The sequence below is a fragment of the Ranitomeya imitator genome, chromosome 1 (assembly GCF_032444005.1).
Source record: "Ranitomeya imitator isolate aRanImi1 chromosome 1, aRanImi1.pri, whole genome shotgun sequence".
Lineage (NCBI taxonomy): Eukaryota > Metazoa > Chordata > Amphibia > Anura > Dendrobatidae > Ranitomeya > Ranitomeya imitator.
The window spans coordinates 837,816,217-837,838,658 of record NC_091282.1 but is presented as its reverse complement, the minus strand read 5'-3'; positions in this window follow the sequence as shown (position 1 = coordinate 837,838,658).

Genomic DNA, 22,442 nt, shown 5'->3' with positions numbered 1-22,442 from the left:
CCCATGGGGCTCTTTGTTTCCTCACAGCGGCAGAGCTGTCTGCTCTACACCATGCCAACTCTAAACTGACACACCCAAAAACCCTTCCTGCAGGTTTTTTTTTTCCTCAACTCAACTCTGTGTAAGATCAGGGCTGGTGTAAATGGACCAGCTCCACTACCTTCATGCAGTCCGTTTAAAAAATAAAAGCCCATACCGGGTTTTCCTTAATGATTCCTTGGCCAAGTAACTCAACCAGGTTTCATGATTCCCTTTACCCTGCTTTGTGACTCACAGGCATCCTGCTGTGACCACAAGGCACTCCAGTGGGTCTAATACGCTTACGAGCGCATCCTGGGGGACACATAGCGACCCTCATAAATCACATCAGTCACTGCCTCACAAATGTCACCATCCCACTAAATGACAACTTGGGATATGGCATGCTGTATCACATTTAGCTAGTGAAAAAATAAGATTTAGAAAGCTATACTCTATACTCGTGCACTAAGCACAATGGAAGCAGTGCACAACATACTTGTGTGACATGTGCCCTGCTGTCTTTGTCTGTGGACCTCAGTAATGGCAAAAAAAACATCGGTGCTGTCTCCCGAGTTGCAGGGGGGTGAGCTTAGTTCTCTGGATAGAACTTGAGGATGGAGGGCATGGAGAATATAAAAGGGCGACAGTGTGTGGGAACAAACAGAGTGAGGAGGGGAAGCTGTAGTGCATTGAGGTCGACTGTGAGTCCTCCCTTGCTGTATAGTAAGGACAAAGTAGGCCCAAGCCCGAGGAGCCCACGGAGACCTACCATAGACGCTTTCCGGTACACCTAACAGTTCCAACTCCCGTAACACCACTGAGCACGAGTAATTCTTCTTTACAACCTGACCACAGGGGCACACTCCAAGACGGGACAGCCAGGCTGCAGACTGAGTACGGCTGCCTGACATATCTGCTCCTGCATATTTCAGTGCTGTGCTGGCGTTTAAAAGAAAGGACTGCCACCTCTCCAGCGGTTCTCCTCTTGGATCAAGGACCCGTGACCGGACATCTCAGGATCACCGATGACACCGGGTACAAGCTGGGACGCCACCTCCATCATTGCAGAGACTGCTCCTCATCTATGTCAGATTGATAAGTTTGATACCTTTGAACCTTCCCCTACTCAATCATACAACTGTTGCCCCTAAGTTTACCAAGCATAGCTTATTCATCCTCCCCTCCATTTATCCTCTTCCTGTGTGGAGTAATGCTGTTACATTACATCCCTATATTAACCCTTGTTCTGCCTCCGACCGTTACTGAATAATGTTACCTGCTTTCACTTGGCGTAGTCGGCAGGATGCAGTCTTCAAGTTCAGAGGGGGCACACCATGCATCTGGAGCACTCCCCAGGTCCAATATCTCCCTAGGGGTTATGCTAACTAACTTGCCACAGTTTAATGGGAACAATACCATGTTGTGGAGCTGGACTGAATGTATTAGAGGGATGATGAAAATGCACTCTATGGTGCCCGTGCTGCAAGCGGAGGTCGCCATAATGGCAAAGATTCGGTGATGTTGAGACCCCCCCCGACAGCGCGACATGGTCCTACATATATTAGAGGAGACATATGGGGACCCCACAGATGTAGGAGAGTTGAGGTCACATCTGTTTAGTTGGATGCAAAGGGAAGGTGAGACAATGGACCAGTACATGAACGTGTTGCAGGAGATTCACACAGCCGTGACCAGGAAAGGCGGGGTGGGAATAGGCCCCATTGACTTGGTAGTCCGGATCAATTGGTGCCCGGACTCAGAGACGCCCTGCTAAAACAAGCCCTACGAGAGCACTTGAGAGTGAACCCACTGCTGGAACTGTTGAGAGGCGTCCCGTCCGGAGCCAAGAATCGGGAGGTACAATGGGGAGAACAGCAGGAACAGGCATTCCAAATTCTAAAAACTGCCCTGATGGAAGCACCAGTATTGGCCTACTTCGACTTTTCGCAGCCCTTCATTCTTCATACGTATGGCAGCCTGCAAGGACTAGAAGCAGTATTGTTACAAATCCAAGATGGAAAAGAATGGGTAATTGCATATGCAAGTCGCTCCCTCCATGACTCCAAACGAAATCCCGACAATTACAGCTTGTTCAAGTTGAAGCTACTGGCACTGGTGTGTGCTATGACAGAGAAATTTGTGGAATACTTGGCTGGGTTCGAAGTGCTGGTACGTACTGACAATAACCCATTGGCTCATCTGGAAAATGTGAGATTAGGGGACATAGAGCAACGCTGGGTAGCAAGAATGGCAAAATATCGATATAGAATCGCTTACCGTCGAGGGGCTGGAAATACCCATGCAAACGCCTTGTCTAGAGTCACACACGAAGAGCCTAGCCCCAATCAGGATGAAGAACTTGAGCATGAGGAAATCCCTGTTTTCCGGAGTATGGTCAGGACGTTGACCACTATGCAGGATCAGTTGCCGACGGATGTCTCGAACAGTATACTGAGACAGCCTCGTGATGAATGTGTAAGGATCCAACAAGAAGATGGAGAACTCGCACAGATTCAGTCTTGGGTGGCCCGACAACAACTGCCCAGCCATAACAAGAGAGAAGCCCTGACCACTGGGGCCCTACAAATCCTTTGACAGTGGGAAAGATTCTATCTGAGAGATGGGCTCCTGTATCGAAAGATCCAGCTACAGAAAGCTTTGCCCGTTGTTTGGCAGGTGGTGAGCCCGGAAACCCTGGTGCATGAAGTAGCAAGAGAGGCCCATGAAAAGGAGCACATTTTGGTCCTGGGAAAACCCTGTACTGGTTACAGAAAACAGTTTATCATCCCCTGCTGAAGATGGCGGTTGAAGAAGTGTGCCGACAGTGCAGGAGCTGTGAGCTGTCCAAGCCCCCTGAGCAGAGAGCTCCAATCCAGACAGTGAAGACCTCAGCCCCGATGGATGTGCTGATGATCGACTATGTAACGATTGGACCAGCTACAAACATTGCCTGGTGATCGTGGTTCATTTTACTAAATTTGTGGTAGTGATCCCAACTCGAGACCAAACTGTAGAGTCAGCAGCCCATGCCATCTGTAAAAATGTAAGTCAAGTATACGGTTGCCAGAAGAGGATACATTCAGATCAGGAAGCCTGCTTTCTGGGGAAGTAATGGAAGAGCTGCATCATTTATACCAGATTGAGAAGTCGCGGACAACCCCTTACCATCCCCAGGGCAACGGGGCCTTTGAATGTTTCAACCGCACCCTCATTCAAATGTTAAGGACCTTGGAAGAGGATTGTAAGGCCAGTTGGAATTTGTGTCAGATCTGGTGTGGGTATATAACAACAGAGTCCATAACACCACGGGACAAAAACACCTTACTCCCTACTCTTTTGTAGGGCCGGCAAGGAGATCACTGAGCTGGAGCTGGACCCAGATGAGAACTACCCACAGACGGGGGTGTCCAATTGGGTGCAAGAACATTGACATAGGCTACAGACTCTTCATCGCCTAGTACGGACTAGGTTTCAAGAATTGGAACATGTTGCAGCCGCCCCACTGCAAGGGACAGCTCTACAGGCCGGAGATCGGGTTAGAGACAAGCGTCTGCAAAACAAGCTTGGCTATCGGTGGGAAGAAACACCACACTGGGTCGTACGTCGGGTCCGCCCTGGAGGGCCAGTCTATGAAATTTGACCAGAAGAAGAGGAAGGTGCTCCTTCTCATATGGTGCATTGAAATATGCTCCGGCAGTGTGTATCCCATGATCCAATTGTAAAAGAAGAAGAAGAAGAGGTACCTCCACCCGGAAGCCCTCCTGTTACATTAAATCCCTCTGTTAACCCTTGTTCTGCCTCCAACCGTTACTGCATTCTGTCACCTACTTTCAGATCAATTTCACAGCCACACAGGACACTACCCAGCTAAACTATCCGAGTAAGAAACAACTGCCTAGCTAGCATTCCTAAAATCTAGCTGCTAACACTGCCAGCATCAGGAGCAGCTTCTCTGCACTGTTACAGTGTCAAAATGGCACTGAAACAAAATGTCCACTCTTTATATGGAGAGGGACATGTGATTTCAGCAACCAATGACACAAGCCATTGTGTCAGGACATTGTGGATGTTTCCTACTCGCTAACCTAGCCGCAATGTGCACACATAAAGTTAGGCAAAAAAATTACTGTTTACAAGAACGCCGCTCCTCTGAGCTCTGCAAACCCCCACCCCTCATCAAACACATGCCCCACACTCATGATACACCACCATTATCGTAGCAAAAGTGCTGAAAATACCTTTGTTGCAACGCAAGTATTTTACAGCACTTTTTACCGAATGTTTCAGATTTTTTCCCAATTTTATAAAATTTTGCTTGTTTCCGATCACGAATCCGAATGTGCCATATTTGTGCCGATTTTATCGTTTCCGAACAAATTCGCTTATCTCTAGGAACCTTTAAAAAAATATTTATTTACAGCGCAGGCGTCGGCTGATGTATACTCACATCAGCCACTCCTGCTCTCACTGTTATTAGTGGCAGCATGTGTTGGCTGATGGGAGCAGTTGTTCCATCAGCTGATACCAGTGACTGGAGGTAAACTTTATACCTCCGATCACAGCTGTGCGCTCACGCTGTCTTTTGACAGTGAGAAACGCGGCTATCTAACTGGCGGGGATGATTTCACCGCCGATCAGAAGCTGTGTCTACTGCCCTGTCATGCACTGGATGTTTGGTCCCCCTATTCAAGTGAATGGGGTCCGGGTTCGGGTACCCCAACCCGAACTTTTTGTAACTGTTTGGCCAAACAGACTGCAATAATGCCAGATCAATGCAAGACACTAAAAATGACACCATTGTCAAGTCTGCCCAGTCTGAGACTGGGGTGAACAAGTCATTGGAGATCCATGACTTGTTCATTTTGATGAAAGTTAAGTAGTCTACACTTTCATTTGATAGCTAGATGCGCTTATCTTTCAGGACACCACCAGCAGCACTGAAGGCACCTTCTGAAAGAATGCTGGCTGCCGGGCATGACAAAACCTCCAAGACGTGACATGCAAGCTTATGCCACTCTTACATTTTTGAAGACCAAAATGCAAAAGAGTCCAACCTCCCTGATGGCATTGATAATCACCTCCAGATACTCCTGCACCATAGTTGGGTGTCTAGAACTGAGATGCCCACTGTGTGCAACACTGCTATCTTGGAGGAAAATCACTTTTAAGATTGTCTACAAGCGTGATTTGATAGTCACTTTCTAGGAGGGGAAACAACTGGCTAAATTTACTCTTGTACCATGCATCTAACACAGTGGCAACCCAGTAGTCAGCACCATTTCTAACCCTAAGAATACGGTCATCATGTTAAATATAGTGTAGCAAAAAGGTGCTCATGTGTCGGGCGCTTCCATGAGGTCCAAGTCCATGGTGTGTTGGTGGTGGGTTAACACTCAACGTTGCTTCCTAAGTCCCCTTCCACAAACCATGGACAACAGAGATGAGATCATTATCCTCTTCATCACCTCTTCCTCCTGCATTTGTTCCTCGGTTCATGCAACTTCACTAATGTAATGACCAGACTGAATGTCCCCGCTATCCACCACCACATGGTTTCCGCAGCCGAAGGAATTATGACACACATCGATCTCGGGGATAACAGTTGCTTTTATTTCATCAGGAATGGAAATTATATCTTGGAACAAATAAGGAACAGTCTCTCATGGGTAGTCCACAGCAATTACAGTTCACACTTAGATGCTGACTAGTGAAGAGCGAATGTGCTCGCCACTACTTGTTACTCGCCCGAGTATTGCTATGCTTGGCGTACTCGGCGAGCAGCGAGCATTTCCGGTATTATTCAGCGGTAACTGCAGTCACCACCCAGCAGTTTTGGCGGACTTTAGAGACCCAATCACGGTGCAGGGATTGTCTGCCAGGCCATGAAACGCCACAGCCATCTTTGTTGTGGTCGTGCAGTGATTGGCTGGGCCAATCCCAAGTATAAGAGACCTGCTCAACACATTCTGTTCCTGTTTCAGCGAGAGTAGGGAGAGATGGTGCCGAGATAGGGTCAGAATCGTGGTTTTTGGTTTTAGAGTTAGTGTAGGTCTGCCACTCTTACATTCACCACTCCTCAGAAACCAAGTCCTTTTTAGGGCTAATTCGTGAGACCCGATATTGCAGCGCTAGGTAGGCAGGGCACAGCATATCCACATCAGTGCAAGGCCTGCATGCACTGTATGTGCGTCCATTGGTCCCACTGCATCCCTCCCAAAGCTGCATAACTGTCTGCTGCTGCTGCAGCTTATATACTGTCTATATACCTTTTTTTTTCAAAAATTCCCCCCCCCAAAAAAAAATATACAGTCTGTTCTGTCAGACTGAGGCCTGTTGAAAAGTAATAGTTTGTCAGGCATACGTAGCATAGTTATGTGTGCTACCCTTGTGCCCCTTTTTTTTTGTTGTTTTAAATTCACCAAAAAAGGCCTCATATATATCGGCATGCTCCAAGTTTGGTCATTGGAGGCCGGTGTACTTATTTTTTGGCTGTGGGATACTCAAATTCTATACAGCACTATTTTGCATAAAAAAAATTCAAAGGCCACATATTTGCCAGTGTGGAATTTCCGTTACAGCCGTCATATGTCTCTGTGCTCCAAATTTGGTCATTGGAGGCCGGTGTCCTTATTTTTTGGCTGTGTGATACTCAAATTTTATACAGCACTATTTTGCATAAAAAACAATCCAAGGCCATAGATTTGCCAGTGTGGTATTTCCGTTACAGCCGTCATATATCTCTGTGCTCTAAGTTTGGACATTGTAGGCCGGTGTACTTATTTTTTGGCTGTGTGATACTCAAATTCAATACAGCACTATTTAGCATAAAAAAAATTCCAAGGCCCGGGGGGGTGTCGTATTCCCCGTACTCATCGTACCCTCCTATCTCCACCCGCTTTTCCTTCTTTTTTCCTGCTCTTTCCCTCTCTTTAACTTTTTCTCTTTCTACCTACTTCTTCTACTTAGGCCGGCGTCACACTAGCGAGTTTTACGGACGTATGAGCGCATTAAATACGTCCATAAAACACGCATTACACACGGCCCAATTATTCTCTATGCCCCAGCTCCTATCTGCCGTATTTTACTAATCCGTATTATACGACTTTCTACGGCCGTAGAAAATCGCAGCATGCTGCGTTTGTCACCGTACTGCGCAAAAAAATCGCCAATGCAAGTCTATGGGGGCCCGAAAAATACAGATTACACACGGACCAGCAGTGTGACTTGCGAGAAATACGCAGCGGTGTTAGCGAGAAAAGCCGGCAATTCAGTGCGGTGTACAGTAAAATCACACTGACAGCTTACAATAGAATAGGTGGAATAAATGTGTACACACAGAATAGGTATATATAGGTACCGTATATACTCGAGTATAAGCCGACCCGAGTATAAGCCGACCCCCCTAATTTTGCCACAAAAAACTGGGAAAACTTATTGACTCGAGTATAAGCCTAGGGTGGAAATGCAGCAACTACCGGTGAATTTCAAAAATAAAAATAGATCATTATTTCCCCATAGCTGTGCCATATAGTGCTCTACACCATTCATATTTCCCCATAGCTGTGCCCCATATAGTGCTCTGCACCGTTCACTGTGCCCCCTAGCTGTGCCATATACAGTGCTCTGCACCGTTCACTGTGCCCCATAGCTGTGCCATATACGGTGCTCTGCACCGTTCATTGTGCCCCCTAGCTGTGCCTTATACGGTGCTCTGCACCGTTCATTGTGCCCCCTAGCTGTGCCTTATACGGTGCTCTGCACCGTTCATTGTGCCCCCTAGCTGTGCCTTATACGGTGCTCTGCACCGTTCATTGTGCCCCCTAGCTGTGCCTTATACGGTGCTCTGCACCGTTCATTGTGCCCCCTAGCTGTGCCTTATACGGTGCTCTGCACCGTTCATTGTGCCCCCTAGCTGTGCCTTATACGGTGCTCTGCACCGTTCATTGTGCCCCCTAGCTGTGCCTTATACGGTGCTCTGCACCGTTCACTGTGCCCCATAGATGCTCCACATTAATCTGTGCTGCCGCTGCTACTGCTGCAATAAAAAAAAAAAAACACATACTCACCTCCCTTGATTGCAGCTCCCGGCGTCTCGTTCCGGCGCCTCCATCTTCCCGGCGTCTCTGCTCTGACTGATCAGGCAGAGGGCGCCGCGCACACTATATGCGTCATCGCGCCCTCTGCCTGATCAGTCAGAGAGCGCAGACGCCGGGAAGATGGAGGCGCCGGCCGGGAAGATGGATCGGCGCCCGGCGGCTGGAACGAGGACAGGTGAATATGCTATACTCACCTAGTCCTGGCGATCCTCGCGCTGTCCCCTCCTGTCTTCGGCGCTGCAGCTTCTTTCTCTATCAGCGGTCACCGGCACCGCTGATTAGAGAAATGAATAAGCGGCTCCGCCCCTATGGGAGGTGGAGCCGCTTATTCATTTCTGTAATGAGCGGTCCCACGTGACCGCTGAAGAGAGGAAGAAGCTGCAGCGCCGAAGCCCGTGGGACGGCAGGGACAGCGCGAGGATCGCTGGGACTAGGTAAGTATACCCCAGCGCCCTCAGCCCCTCACCTGCCGACCCCACCGCTACCGTGACTCGAGTATAAGCCGAGGGGGGCACTTTCAGCCCTAAAATTTGGGCTGAAAATCTCGGCTTATACTCGAGTATATACGGTATTTACATACAGTAAACCATGTCATATCCCCCTTTTTTTTTGCATATTCCACACTACTAATGTTAGTAGTGTGTTTGTGCAAAATTTGGCCGTTCTGGCTATTAAATTAAAGGGTTAAATGGCGGAAAAAATTGGTGTGGGCTCCCGCGCAATTTTCTCCGCCAGAGTAGTAAAGCCAGTGACTGAGGGCAGATATTAATAGCCTGGAGAGGGTCCATGGTTATTGGCCCCCCCCTGGCTAAAAACATCTGCCCCCAGCCACCCCAGAACAGGCACATCTGGAAGATGCGCCTATTCTGGCACTTGGCCACTCTCTTCCCATTCCCGTGTAGCGGTGGGATATGGGGTAATGAAGGGTTAATGCCACCTTGCTATTGTAAGGTGACATTAAGCCAGATTAATAATGGAGAGGCGTCAATTATGACACCTATCCATTATTAATAAAATTGTATGAAAGCGTTAAAAAAAACACCCACACATTATTAAAAAGTATTTTAATGAAATAAACACACCGTTTGTTGTAATATTTTATTGTACGCTCAATCCACTGGCTGAAGACCCTCGCTCTGTGACAAAGAAAAAATAATAAACCAACAATATACATACCTTCCGAAGATCTGTAACATCCCACGTTGTAAATCCATCTGAAGGGGTTTTTTACAGCCAGGAGCTCTGCTCTAATGCAGCTATGCTCCTGACTGTAAAACCCCAGTGAATGAATGGAAACTAGGTCCTCTGCTGGATGTCCTTCGAGCGTGGAAACAATTCAGAAAAGATCCCAGGCTCGAGTTCATATGAGGACAACCAGCAGAGGGCGCCTCACCGCGAATGAAGGTAACTACAGGTCATTGACCTAGTTTCCATTCATTCACTGGGGTTTTACAGTCAGGAGCATAGCATAGCATTATAGCAGAGCTCCTGGCTGTAAAAAAAATTAACCCCTTCAGATGGATTTAGATGGCTGTGTGATACTCAAATTCTATACAGCACTAGTTAGCATAAAAAAAAATTCCAAGGCCACAGATTTGCCAGTGTGGTATTTCCGTTACAGCCGTCATACAGTATATCTCTGTGCTCCAAGTTTGGGCATCGGAGGCTGGTGTGCTTATTTTTTGGCTGTGTGATACTCAAATTCTAGACAGCGCTATTTAGCATTAAAAAAAATTGAAAGGCCACAGATTTGGCAGTGTGGTATTTCTGTGAGAGCCCTCATATATCTCTGCTCCAAGTTTGGACATTGTAGGCCAGTATACTTATTTTTTGGCTGTGTGATACTCAAATTCTAGACAGCACTATTTCGCATAAATTAACTTTAAAAAGCAAAAAACAAAAATTGAATACAGTCTGTTAGGTCAGGCTGAGGCCTGCCTGGTGTTTGGGTTTGAAAAATCGTAGCTTTGCAGGCATACTGATCATTGCTACTAATAAAGAAATTTGTGTTGAGCATTTGAAATAGTGCCGTAGTCCACTTAAAATGGTTAAGGCAAGGGGCAAGGGACGGGGAAGTGGACGTGATGCTGATGATTCATCCAGAGGATGGGCAACAACAAAGACCCACATCTTCTCGCTCGACCATCCTGTCCCAGTTTCTAGGGGACCGCAGCACACCACTATTGCAGCCAGAGCAATGTGAAACGGTTGTTGTTTGGATAGGGGATAATGCTTCCAGTCACTTAGTCACCACCACCACCTTGTCTTCCACATGTTCAAGTCTGAGTAGCCATGAGTGTGGCCCGGATATTCTTCACCCTGATCTTCCTTCCTCCCACCATGCCGAGTGCCCTGAGACAACTGATCCCACACTTGGACACTCTGAAGAGCTGTTCAGTTTTCCATTTCAAGATTCAGAAATCTCTGCCGGTCAACTTGAAGTGGGGAAAGATGAGATCGCATGTAGAGCTGCCCAAAGTTTTGACCAGCCCCGGTCACACGAAGGCGATGGTGGGAAAGTGTCACAAGAGGTGGACGATGATGAGACACAATTGCCAGTAAGTCAGGAGGAGGAGCAGGATACGGATGTGGAAGACGAGGTGGTGGATGACATAGTGACTGACCCAACCTGGCAGGAAGACATGCATAGCGAGGACAGCAGCACAAATGGGGAAGGAGGCATATCCCCCCAACAGGCAGGAAGAAGCAGTGTGGTGGTCACAGACAGAAGGTGTGCATCCGTTCCCCGTAACACCAACATGAAGTTGCCATTCCACCTGTGAGATCTTCCCGAGTCTGGCTATTTTTTAAAGACTCTGCCGATAACCCCAAACAGGCCATTTGCAGCACCTACCATGCCCGCATCAGCAGGGGTAGCAAAACAACCAGCCTGACCACCACCAGCATGATCAGGCACATGCAAGCAAAGCACCCGACTTTGTGGGCCAAACCCCAGGCTCCAGGACCACTGCCTGCTGGTCACACCACTGCTTCTTCCACTGTTTTGCGTAGAAGACAATCCCCAGTACAACGTGCATGTGAAGATGCCTCTAGCCCTGAACCTGTTGTTGCCCACAATCAAGCAGCACCATCAGCAAGCCCGTCCACGTCCTTGTCCAAGCACAGCGTTCAGTTGTCTATAACCCAGTCTTTGGAACGCAAGCGGAAATACCCAGCCAATGCCCCACAGGCCACAATCCTCAATTCTAATATTTCTCTTCTGCTTGCACTAGAAATGCTGCCTTTTAAGCTTGTGGAGACGGAAGCTTTCCGCAACCTGATGGCGGCGGCCGTCCCAAGGTACTCGATCCCGTCACCACTATTTCTCCCGGTGTGCTGTAGCAGCATTACACCAGCATGTGTCCCACAACATTACCCGTGCCCTCAACAATGCTGTTACCGGGAAAGTCCACCTAACCACAGACACGTGGACAAGTGCTTGTGGGCAGGGACGGTACACCTCAATGACAGCACACTGGGTTAACATAGTGGAAGCCGGGATCCAGTCGGACCTTGGGATGGAACACATCCTCCCCACGCCGAGGATTGCTGGCCCTACGTCAATCAGGGTTGCCCCTACAGTCTACAGCTCCTGCACCTTCTCCTCCTCCTCTTCATCCTCCATCTCTGAAATCAACACATCAGTCAGAAGCTGGAAGCTCTGCAGCACTGCCTCAGCCAAGCAGCAACAGGCTGTGCTGAAGCTAATCTGCATAGGTGACAAACCGCACAATGCAGAAGAGTTGTGGACATCGCTGAAAGAGCAGTCAGACGTTTGGATGACACCGCTGAACCTACAGCCAGGCATGGTCGTGTGTGACAATGGCCGTAACCTGGTGGCGGCTCTGAGGCAAGGTGAGCTCACACACATACCTTGCTTGGCCCATGTGCTTAACCTCGTAGTTCAACATTTTCTGAAAAGCTATCTGGAGCAGCTGGATCTGCTAGTGAAAGTACGCCGTCTTCCCATTTTAAAAAGTCAGCTACAGCTTCAGCCGCCATTGCCGTGCTTCAGCAGCGTTTTCAGCTTCCAGCTCACCGACTGTTGTGTGATGTCCCCAAGCGCTGGAACTCTACGCTGCATATGTTGGAAAGGATTTGTGAGCAGAAGAGGGCCGTTGTTGACTACCAACATCAACAAGGCCGTCAAATTTCAGGTCAGACTCCACAAATAAGACCTCAGGAGTGGACATGGATGTCAGACATATGTAACATCCTCCAAAACTTTGAGGACTGCACCAAGATGGTGAGCGGTGATGACACCATAATTAGCATCACCATCCCGCTTCTCAGAATTCTGAAAAACTCTCTGCTCACAATCAAAGAGGATGCATTGCAGGCGGAGCACGAGGACATGGAGCAAGGAAACATACAGGGGGATTACACTCAGCCCAGCCTCATGTCTTCTCAACGTGGATTGGTAGGCAATGAAGAGGAGGAGGAGGAGGAAGAACAGGAGCTACTTTCATGCACTATAGACGGTACTACAAACACATCTGTATTAACTTCTGTTCAGCGGGATGGCCTGAGGACAGGGAGGAGGAGGATGAGGATGAGGACAGCATGGTCAGTCGTCCTGTTGGTGAGGACACGGAAGTCTTGCCTGTTAGCAGTCTGGCACGCATGGCTGACTTTATGTTGCGCTGCATTTCACGTGACCCTCAGATTATCAAAATTTTGGGTGACACTCATTACTGGTTAGTGACACTTCTAGACCTACGCTACAAGGAGAACTTTCAATCTCTTCTGCCTGAGGCAGAGAGGTGTACTAAAATGTTTCAGTACCACAGGGCCTTTGTAGCGGAATTACTTAGAAAATTCCCATGTGAGAACACTGGCAGCAGACGTCACAGTTTGTTGTACAACCAAGGACTCCAAGCGAGAAAGACAGAAGTACAATCCAGCTCAGGCAGGGAAACAATGGTCACGTTCTGGGACAGTTTTCTCAGATCCTCCCATCATGGCGGCACAGAGGCAAGGGGTGCTGTCACAAGAAGTGCAATGTTTGGGAAGATGGTGAGGGAGTACCTTGCAGATAGTTCAAACGTCCTCCGTGATTCCTCTGTGCGTTTTAATTATTGGGTATCCAAGCTGGACACGTGGCATGAACTGGCTCTCTATGCCTTGGAGGTCCTTGCCTGCCCTGCTGCTAGCGTTCTGTCAGAGAGGGTTTTTAGTGCCGCTGGTGGAATTATAACAGATAAGTGCATCTGCCTGTCAACTGAAAATGCTGACAGGCTGCCTCTTATAAAAATGAACAAGGCCTGGATTGGGAAAGACTTCTGTACACCACCAAGTGAAAAAAGCGAAACATAACCTCAAATACATTCTCTCTTTTGGGGAGGTATATTCTCATGCCCTTCTTCACAACCACACATGGGCTTCCAGATTTGGTCTGTTTGTTCTTATCCTCCTCCTTATCCTCATCCTCCTCATCCAGAACCACTATATCACCAGGGTGAACGTGGTCTGTACGGTGCATTTTGGCCAAGGGTGCTGTGATGGCACTCTTATTTTTTTAAAAAAAGGACAACACATTGGGGAATTGGGCATGACATTACATTGGGCCTACTTCTTAAGTCGGTCACCTGCAATCTGTCCTGTACCTGCCAGTAGATCACCAGGGTGAATGTGCTTTGTACAGTACATTTTGGCCAAGGGTGCTGTGATGGCACTCTTTTATATTTTAAAAAAGGACAACACATTGGGGAATTGGGCATGACATTACATTGGGTCTACTTCTTAACTCTGTCTCCTGCAATCTGTCCTGTACCTGCCAGTAGATCACCAGGGTGAACGTGCTCTGTACGGTGCATGTTGGCCAAGGGGGCTGTGATGGCACTCTTATTTTTTTTAAAAAGGACAACACATTGGGGAATTGGGCATGATATTACATGGGCCTACTTCTTTACTCGGTCTCCTGCAATCTGTCATGTACCTGCCAGTAGATCACCAGAGTGAACATGCTCTGTACTGTTATAGGCCAGTGAATTTTGGGCAAGGTGGCTGTGATGGCACTATTTTTTAAGTCCAAAAAGGACAACACATTGGGGAATTGGGCATGACATTCCATTGGGCTGACTTCTTAACTTAGTCTCCTGCAATCTAAAATGTACCTGCCACTAGATCACCAGGGTGAACGTGCTCAGTACTGTTATAGGCCGTTAAAGTTTGGGCTAGGGGCATGCGATGGCACTAGTGTATTTTTAAAAAAGGTACCCCCATTGAGGAATTGTTTGGCAGATCATGCACTGCATTACAAGTCTCAGAGACCCACACCACTACATTGGCAATAATTCTTAACTCTGTCTCCTGCAATGTCTCTTCCTTATCTCCGATGACATGACCTGGGTGAACATGCTTTGTACTGTTATAGTTTGGGCAAGGGGGGCTGTGATGGCAATAGCATATTTTTAACCCCTTCATGACCCAGCCTATTTTGACCTTAAAGACCTTGCCGTTTTTTGCAATTCTGACCAGTGTCCCTTTATGAGGTAATAACTCAGGAACGCTTCAACGGATCCTAGCGGTTCTGAGATTGTTTTTTCGTGACATATTGGGCTTCATGTTAGTGGTAAATTTAGGTCAATAAATTCTGCGTTTATTTGTGATAAAAACGGAAATTTGGCGAAAATTTTGAAAATTTCGCAATTTTCACATTTTGAATTTTTATTCTGTTAAACCAGAGAGATATGTGACACAAAATAGTTAATAAATAACATTTCCCACATGTTTACTTTACATCAGCACAATTTTGGAAACAAAATTTTTTTTTGTTAGGAAGTTATAAGGGTTAAAATTTGACCAGCGATTTGTCATTTTTACAACGAAATTTACAAAACTATTTTTTTTAGGGACCACCTCACATTTGAAGTCAGTTTGAGGGGTCTATATGGCTGAAAATACCCAAAAGTGACACCATTCTAAAAACTGCACCCCTCAAGGTACTCAAAACCACATTCAAGAAGTTTATTAACCCTTCAGGTGCTTCACAGCAGCAGAAGCAACATGGAAGGAAAAAATGAACATTTAACTTTTTAGTCACAAAAATTATCTTTTAGCAACAATTTTTTTATTTTCCCAATGGTAAAAGGAGAAACTGAACCACAAAAGTTGTTGTCCAATTTGTCCTGAGTACGCTGATACCTCATATGTGGGGGTAAACCACTGTTTGGGCGCACGGCAGGGCTTGGAAGGGAAGGAGCGCCATTTCACTTTTTGAATCAAAAATTGGCTCCACTCTTTAGCGGACACCATGTCACGTTTGGAGAGCCCCCATGTGCCTAAAAATTGGAGCTCCCCCACAAGTTACCCCATTTTGGAAACTAGACGCCCCAAGGAACTTATCTAGATGCATAGTGAGCACTTTGAACCCCCAGGTGCTTCACAAATTGATCCGTAAAAATGAAAAAGTACTTTTTTTTCACAAAAAAATTCTTTTAGCCTCAATTTTTTCATTTTCACATGGGCAACAGGATAAAATGGATCCTAAAATGTGTTGGGCAATTTCTCCTGAGTACGTCGATACCTCACATGTGGGGGTAAACCACTGTTTGGGCACATGGTAAGGCTCGGAAGGGAAGGAGCGCCATTTGACTTTTTGAATGAAAAATTATTTCCATCGTTAGCGGACACCATGTCGCGTTTGGATAGCTCCTGTGTGCCTAAACATTGGCGCTCCCCCACAAGTGACCCCATTTTGGACACTAGACCCCCCAAGGAACTTATTTAGATGCCTAGTGAGCACTTTAAACCCTCAGGTGCTTCACAAATTGATCTGTAAAAATGAAAAAGTACTTTTTTTTCACAAAAAAATTCTTTTCGCCTCAATTTTTTCATTTTCACATGGGCAGTAGGATAAAATGGATCATAAAATTTGTTGGGCAATTTCTCCCGAGTACGTCGATACCTCATATGTGGGGGTAAACCACTGTTTGGGCACTCGGCAGGGCTCGGAAGGGAAGGCGCGCCATTTGACTTTTTGAATGGAAAATTAGCTCCAATTGTTAGCGGACACCATGTCGCGTTTGGAGAGCCCCTGTGTGCCTAAACATTGGAGCTCCCCCACAAGTGACCCCATTTTGGAAACTAGACCCCCCAAGGAACTTATCTAGATGCATATTGAGCACTTTAAACCCCCAGGTGCTTCACAGAAGTTTATAACGCAGAGCCATGAAAATAAAAAATAATTTTTCTTTCCTCAAAAATGATTTTTTAGCCTGGAATTTCCTATTTTGCCAAGGATAATAGGAGAAATTGGACCCCAAATATTGTTGTCCAGTTTGTCCTGAGTACGCTGATACCCCATATGTGGGGGTAAACCACTGTTTGGGCGCACGGCAGGGCTCGGAAGGGATGGCACGCCATTTGGCTTTTTAAATGGAAAATTAGCTCCAATCATTAGCGGACACCATGTCACGTTTGGAGAGCCCCTGTGTGCTTAAACATTGGAGATCCCCCAGAAATGACACCATTTTGGAAACTAGACCCCCAAAGGAACTAATCTAGATGTGTGATGAGGACTTTGAACCCCCAAGTGCTTCACAGAAGTTTATAACGCAGAGCCATGAAAATAAAAAAAAAAAAATATTTTCTCAAAAATGATCTTTTAGCCTGCAATTTTTTATTTTCCCAAGGGAAACAGGAGAAATTTGACCCCAACAGTTGTTGTCCAGTTTCTCCTGAGTACGCTGATACCCCATATGTGGGGGTAAATCACTGTTTGGGCACATGCCGGGGCTCGGAAGTGAAGTAGTGACGTTTTGAAATGCAGACTTTGATGGAATGCTCTGTGGGCGTCACGTTGCGTTTGCAGAGCCCCTGATGTGGCTTAACAGTAGAAACCCCCCACAAGTGACCCCATTTTGGAAACTAGACCCCCAAAGGAACTTATCTAGATGTGTGGTGAGCACTTTGAACCCCCAAGTGCTTCATAGAAGTTTATAATGCAGAGCCGTGAAAATAATAAATACGTTTTCTTTCCTCAAAAATAATTATTTAGCCCAGAATTTTTTAATTTTCTTAAGGGTAACAGGAGAAATTTGACCCCAATATTTGTTGTCCAGTTTCTCCTGAGTACGGTGATACCCCATATGTGGGGGTAAACTACTGTTTGGGCACATGCCGGGGCTTGGAATTGAAGTAGTGACGTTTTGAAATGCAGACTTTGATGGAATGCTCTGCGGGCGTCACGTTGCGTTTGCAGAGCCCCTGATGTGCCTAAACAGTAGAAACCCCCCACAAGTGACCCCATTTTGGAAACTAGACCCCAAAAGGAACTTATCTAGATGTGTGGTGAGCACTTTGAACCCCCAAGTGCTTCATAGAAGTTTATAATGCAGAGCCGTGAAAATAATAAATACGTTTTCTTTCCTCAAAAATAATTATTTAGCCCAGAATTTTTTATTTTCCCAAGGGTTACAGGAGAAATTGGACCCCAAAAGTTGTTGTCCAGTTTCTCCTGAGTACGCTGATACCCCATGATTGGGGGTAAACCACTGTTTGGGCACACGTCGGGGCTCAGAAGGGAAGTAGTGACTTTTGAAATGCAGACTTTGATGGAATGGTCTGCGGGTGTCACGTTGCGTTTGCAGAGCCCCTGGTGTGCCTAAACAGTAGAAACCCCCACAAGTGACCCCATTTTAGAAACTAGACCCCCCAAGGAACTTATCTAGATATGTGGTGAGCACTTTGAACCCCCAAGTGCTTCACAGACATTTACAACGCAGAGCCGTGAAAATAAAAAATCATTTTTCTTTCCTCAAAAATTATGTTTTAGCAAGCATTTTTTTAGATTCACAAGGGTATCAGGAGAAATTGGACCCCAGTAATTGTTGCGCAGTTTGTCCTGAGTATACTGGTACCCCATATGTGGGGGTAAACCACTGTTTGGGCACACGTCAGGGCTCGGAAGTGAGGGAGCACCATTTGACTTTTTGAATACGAGATTGGCTGGAATCAATGGTGGCGCCATGTTGCATTTGGAGACCCCTGATGTGCCTAAACAGTGGTAACCCCTCAATTCTAACTCCAACACTAACCCCCCACACCCCTAACCCTAATCCCAACTGTAGCCATAACCCTAATCACAACCCTAACCACAAACCTAATTCCAACCCTAACCCTAAGGCTATGTGCCCACGTTGCGGATTCGTGTGAGATATTTCTGCACCATTTTTGAAAAATCCGCGGGTAAAAGGCACTGCGTTTTACCTGCGGATTTTCCGCGGATTTCCAGTGTTTTTTGTGCGGATTTCACCTGCGGATTCCTATTGAGGAACAGGTGTAAAACGCTGCGGAATCCGCACAAAGAATTGACATGCTGCGGAAAATACAACGCAGCGTTCCCGCGCGGTATTTTCCGCACCATGGGCACAGCGGATTTGGCTTTCCATATGTTTACATGGTACTGTAAACCTGATGGAACACTGCTGCGAATCCGCAGCGGCCAATCCGCACCGTGTGCACATAGCCTAATTCTAAAGGTATGTGCACACGCTGCGGAAAACGCTGCGGATCCGCAGCAGTTTCCCATGAGTTTACAGTTCAATGTAAACCTACGGGAAACAAAAATCGCTGTACACATGCTGCGGAAAAACTGCACGGAAACGCAGCGGTTTACATTCCGCAGCATGTCACTTCTTTGTGCGGATTCCGCAGCGGTTTTACAACTGCTCCAATAGAAAATCGCAGTTGTAAAACCGCAGTGAAATGCGCAGAAAAACCGCGGTAAATCCGCCATAAATCCGCAGCGGTTTAGCACTGCGGATTTATCAAATCCGCAGCGGAAAAATCCGCAGAGGACCAGAATACGTGTGCACATACCGAAACCCTAACCCTAGCCCTAACCCTAACCCTACCCCTAACCCTACCCCTAACCCTACCCCTAACCCTACCCCTAACCCTAACCCTACCCCTAACCCTAACCCTACCCCTAACCCTACCCCTAACCCTACCCCTAACCCTAACCCTAACCCTACCCCTACCCCTAACCCTACCCCTAACCCTACCCCTAACCCTACCCCTATTCTAACATTAGTAGAAAAAAAAAATTTCTTTATTTTTTTATTGTCCCTACCTATGGGGGTGACAAAGGAGGGGGGGTCATTTATTATTTTTTTTATTTTGATCACTGAGATATAATCTATCTCAGTGATCAAAATGCACTTTGGAACGAATCTGCCGGCCGGCAGATTCGGCGGGCGCACTGCGCATGCGCCCGCCATTTTGGAAGATGGCGGCGCCCAGGGAGAAGACGGACGGGACCCCGGCTGGATCGGTAAGTATGATGGGGTGGGGGGGGACCACGGGGGGGATCGGAGAACGGGGGGGGGGGAATCGGAGCGCGGGAGGGGTGGAACGGAGCACGGGGGGCGTGGAACGGAGCACGGGGGGGCTGGAATGGAGCACGGGGGGGTGGAACGGAGCACCGGGGGGGGGGGGGGGGATCGGAGTGCAGGGGGGGTGATTGGAGCACGGGGGGGTGATTGGAGCACGGGGGGAGCGGACAAGAGCACGGGGGGGAGCGGAGCACTGGACGGAGGGGAGCCGGAGCAGTGTACCGGCCAGATCGGGGGGCTGGGGGGGCGATCGGTGGGGTGGGGTGGGGGCACATTAGTATTTCCAGCCATGGCCGATGATATTTCAGCATCGGCCATGGCTGGATTGTAATATTTCACCCGTTATAATAGGTGAAATATTACAAATCGCTCTGATTGGCAGTTTCACTTTCAACAGCCAATCAGAGCGATCGTAGCCACGAGGGGGTGAAGCCACCCCCCCTGGGCTAAACTACCACTCCCCCTGTCCCTGCAGATCGGGTGAAATGGGAGTTAACCCTTTCACCCGATCTGCAGGGACGCGATCTTTCCATGACGCCACATAGGCGTCATGGGTCGGAATGGCACCGACTTTCATGACGCCTACGTGGCGTCATGGGTCGGGAAGGGGTTAAAAAAAGGTACCCCCCATTGGTGAAACCACATCCTTGATGGCAAACACTTCACATTTGTGAACCTTAAAGAGCTCACTTGAAAAGCATTTGAGCAGTGTTTCCATAATTTTCAGACGTTTTTAGACCTTAAATGGACCCCCGGGGGGATCGCAGTAAAAATATTCGGGTCTCCCATAGACTTACATTGGGCTCATTGTTCTGGCCGAGTACCCAAGTATTCCAATTTGCTCGACCCGAGCAACTAGCACCCGAGCATTTTAGTGCTCGCCCATCATTAATTCTGACGTTTGATTAGGGTCTGGAGCTTTAAGAGCACTGGACAGTGTCTTTTGGTAATTTACAGAAGGAGGTAGATGCAGAAATTAGAGGTTACAGACCTGTGCTCGGGGTTAACTCCACAGTGTGTCACAGCACGTGCACAGGTACTTATAAGTGCATGTAAAAACTGTGGTGAATCCAGTCAGTAAGGGTATGTTTCCACGTTCAGGAAACTCTGCGTTTTTGACGGAGCGTAGAGCTGCAGCGTCAAACACGCAGCGTCTCCACTATGCATTAAAAGACGCATGTGGCAGACCCGCGAAAATGCATATACGGCGCGTCTTTTAAGAACGCAGCATGTCCTTACATTGCAGGTGACCTGCCAGTGACCTCAGGTGAAGATTTGGTCAGGATTTTACCTGCATAAAATCCTGACCAAATCCTTAAGCAATCCTGAACATGGACACATACCTTAAGACTTTAGAATGATGTCTGTGCAGGTTAGAGAGGGAACCCGGGCTCTTAGGCCTACAGGAGATCTTGTAGTGAAAACAGCCTCCACATGTGTTCTGCTCTCCCTGAAGGCATCACTCAGACTAAAGAACATTATAGACTTGCCTGGAAAACAGCTCCTGCTATTGACCATGTGACTAGGAGCTGGACAATATGATACCGAATTCACATCTCCGATCCTTACAAAACAACAATTATGAGTCATTGCACACTTTCACCATTAGATGGCGCCAGAACACAGCAAGTGAGAAATGCATTGCATCTAAAATGGAGATGACTGGAAATGTGAAATGAAGAATTACAGCTGACAAATGTAGTGAGCTGTAGTGTACATAAGCTACTCACAATCCAGGATTACTTAAAGGGAAGGACACACTCTGGACTGGGTCACTGCAACTAACAGTTTGTCTAGCACAATGAGCCCCCTCGATCACTGTAACTCACCCTCCCATGGTACCTGCCTGTGCAAAAGCAGTCTGGAAATTTGAGATGTTGTTATCTCTTCCACATCATCCTCTGCTGCCATCTCTTTTTCTAGGACCACCACCTTCTCACACAGACTATTCAAAGTGTGCTCCAGCATGTAGATGACCGGAATAGTGATTCTGATGGCGTCATCATTAGTGCTAACCATCTTTATAGCCATTTCAAAACTGTGCAGAAGGGTGCAGAGGTCCATCATGTGTGCCCACTCCATAAGCATCATTTGCAACACGTCCGTACTGTATTTGCCCAGGCTATGTAAAAGGACATACTGCACCAGGAGTGCTTGTCGTTGCTGCCACAGTCGCCGAAACATATTCAGACTGGAACTCCACCGTGTCGGAACATGGCAAATCAAAACGGTTAATCGGTAGGCCGAAAAACCTCTGTAGCGATACAAGTCAATGACCTGCGGGATGCGATTGTTAGAAGTGAGCACACAGCAACTGTGCTTTCTGCAGCAGTGCATCCAGGCTGGGGAAGTGGTGGAGAAATTGCTGTACCACCAGGTTGAGAATGTGAGCCATGGAGGGCCCATGTGTGAGGCTGTCCCGGTGTAGGGCCGCCACCAGGTTTGCACCGTTATCGCCCATGGCTTTCCCTGGCTCCAGGTTTTGTGGAAACAGCTATTGCTATAACTTGGCCTGGATAGCTGTCCACAACTCTTGAGCTATGTGACTGCAAACTCCAAGTGGAGGCACTAGAGGAGGTGCAGGAGCTAGTGATGAGCGAGTATACTCGTTGCTCGGGTGTCTCCGAGTATTTGTAAGTGCTCGGAGATTTAGTTTTCCTCGCCGCAGCTGCATGATTTCCAGCTGCTAGACAGCTTGAATACATGTGGGGATTCCCTAGCAACCAGGCAACCCCCACATGTTCTCAGGCTAGCTAGCAGCCGTAAATCATGCAGCTGTGTCAACAAAAACTAAATCTCTGAGCACTAACAAATACTCGGAGACCACCCGAGCGTGCTCGGGAAAACCCGAGCAACGAATTTACTCGCTCATCACTAGCAGGAGCCAGAAGCAGTAGAGGGAGTGCTAGATACGGAGGTTTGTCCCACATGCCTTGGGGATTCAAAGACTTGTGGAGCAGTCAATTGACCGGCTGCCTCCACAACC